This window comes from Alligator mississippiensis, chromosome 15 (assembly GCF_030867095.1).
Source record: "Alligator mississippiensis isolate rAllMis1 chromosome 15, rAllMis1, whole genome shotgun sequence".
NCBI lineage: Eukaryota > Metazoa > Chordata > Crocodylia > Alligatoridae > Alligator > Alligator mississippiensis.
The window spans coordinates 36,996,682-36,999,301 of NC_081838.1; the positions used below are offsets into that span (position 1 = coordinate 36,996,682).

Consider the following 2,620-nt stretch of genomic DNA (forward strand, 5'->3'; position numbering starts at 1 on the left):
AGAGTCATCTCCCTTTAGATATATAGGGAGTAAAAGGAAGGCCCAGGGTGGAATAGGACCTCTACTAAATGGACATAAGCAATTGGTGACAGACAGGGGGGAAAAATTATGCTGAGCGGGAAACCAGCACTGGTTTGTAGCAGGCAGATCATGCATGATTAATCTAGTCTTTTTTTATGACCAGGTTACAAAACGCCTGGATGCAGGAGTAGGGGTGGATGTCGTATACTTAGACTTCAGGAAGGCCTTCAATATGGTATCCTACCCCATACTGGTGAACAATTTAAGAGGCTGTGACTTGGATGACTACACAGTCCGGTGGGTGGTGAATTAGCTAGAGGGTTGCACCCAGAGAGTTGTAGTGGATGGGTCAGTATCTATGGAAGGGTGTGGACAGTGGGTTCCCGCAGAGCTCGGTCCTTGGACCTATACTCTTCAATGTCTTCATCAGCGACTTGGACGAGGGAGTGAAGTGTACTCTGTCCAAGTTTGCAGATGACACAAAGCTATGGGGAGAAGTGGACATGCCGGAGGGCAGGGAACAGCTGCAAGCAGACCTGGACAGATTGGACAAGTGGGCAGAAAACAACAGAATGCAATTCAACAAGGAGAAATGCAAAGTGCTGCACCTAGGGAGGAAAAATGTCCAACATACCTACTGCCTAGGAAGTGACCTGCTGGGTGGCATGGAAACGGAAAAGGATCTTGGAGTCCTAGTGGACTCCAAGATGAACATGAGTCTGCAGTGTGACGAAGTCATAAGAAAAGTTAATGGCACTTTATCGTGCATCAGCAGATGCATGACGAACAGATCCAAGGAGGTGATACTTCCCCTCTATTGGGCACTGGTCAGACTGCAGTTGTAATTTTGGGCACCACACTTGAAGAGAAATGTGGATAACCTGGAGAAGGTCCAGAGAAGGGCCACTCATTTGGTTAATGGCCTGCAGACCAAGCCCTACGAGGAGAGACTAGGGCACCTGGACCTTTTCAGCCTCCGCAAGAGAAGGTTGAGAGGCAACCTTGTGGCTGCCTATAAGTTCATCATTTGTGCACAGAAGGGAATTGGTGAGGTTTTATTCACAAAGGCGCACCCGGGGGTTACAAAAAATAATGGCCACAAGCTAGCAGAGAGCAGATTGAGGCTGGACATTAGGAAGAATTTCTTCACAGGTAGAGTGGCAAAGTCTGGAATGGGCTCCCAAGGGAGGTGGTGCTCTCCCCTACCCTGGGGGTCTTCAAGAGGAGGTTAGATAGGCATCTAGCTGGGGTCATCTAACCGCAGCACTCTTTCCTGCCTATGCAGGGGGTCAGACTCGATGATCTATTGAGGTCCCTTCCAACCCTAACATCTATGCATCTATGAATCTATTCCTCAGCGCGTAGACCATGGGATTCATGAAGGGGAAGACCACAGTGTGGAACACGGCCACCACCTTGTCCATGGGGAAGCTATGGAAGGGCCAGCAGTAGACATAGATGGCTGGACTGAACATGACAAAGACAACGATGATGTGGGTGACACAGGTGGAGGCTGCTTTACTCTTCCCATGGGAGGAGCTTGCCCTCAGCCGGACCAGTAGGGCCCCGTAGGAGATCAGCAGAAAGAGGAAGCACATGAAGGTGGCCAGGTCGTTGTTGAACAGCATGATAAATTCCAAGATGTAGGTGTCAGGGCAGGCCAGCTTGACCAGCTGGGTAATATCACAGTAGGAGTTGTCCAGCTTGTTGGGGCCACAGAAGGGGAGAGGAACAAGGAGGGTGACTTGGATAATGGAATGCATGAATCCCCCTGCCCAGGCGGCCACCTATAAGGCCCAGCAGACCCCTGTGTCTACCATGGTGGCATAGTGTAGTGGCTTACAGATGGCCACGTACATGTCAAAGGCAATGCCAAAGTGCAGGAAGATTTCAGCTCCTCCTAAGAAGTGGAGAAAGAACAGCTGTGCTAGACAGGCCCTGTAGGAGACAGTCTTGCGGCAGGAGAAGTCAGCTAGCATTCTAGTTGGAGTGACAGAGCAGTAACAAATATCCAGGAAGGACAGGTTGGCCAAGAAGAAATACATGGGGGAGCCCAGGCAGGGATCTTTGTGGATGATGAGGACATTAGCTAGGAGGATCAGAGAGTAGATGAGAAGAAACAAGCCAAGGAGGAACAGCTGGACCTCCCGGGTCTGAGACAGTCCCAGCAACATGAACTCTGTCACCTCTGTGCTGTTTCCATGCTCCATTTCATCAGTGCAGAGTCCTGTAACACATACATGAATTCTTGTTATTGTTTGTAGCTGTCCTTGTGTGATGCAGCTGTCCTTGTGTGTCATCGTAGCTGTCATGAAAATGTCGGGGTGGGGGAGCAGCTAAGATCAGAGCACCATTGTATCCACTATTTAAAAGACTGTGAGCAAGGCTGAGCTCCCCGCATTGTACTAGTGCTGAGCAGACCTGAAATGAAAATCAGGTTCTCACTATGTGCATCTACATGTGCCATTAACTGCACAGTAGCCTAATAACACTGCACAGTAGCGCGTCACACCACGAACAGTGCTAATACACTACTGTGCAGTATTATTAGGCAACTGCACAGTAGCGTCACTAAAAAGGCATTTGCCAGCACTACTGT

General features: G+C 49.5%; 1 pseudogene; it reads right to left on the reverse strand.

Annotated features, from left to right (window-relative positions):
• Positions 1-1,352: 1,352 nt before the first annotated feature.
• Positions 1,353-2,000, reverse strand: LOC132245570 (olfactory receptor 4N2-like; annotated as a pseudogene).
• Between the last annotated feature and the right edge of the window lie 620 nt (positions 2,001-2,620).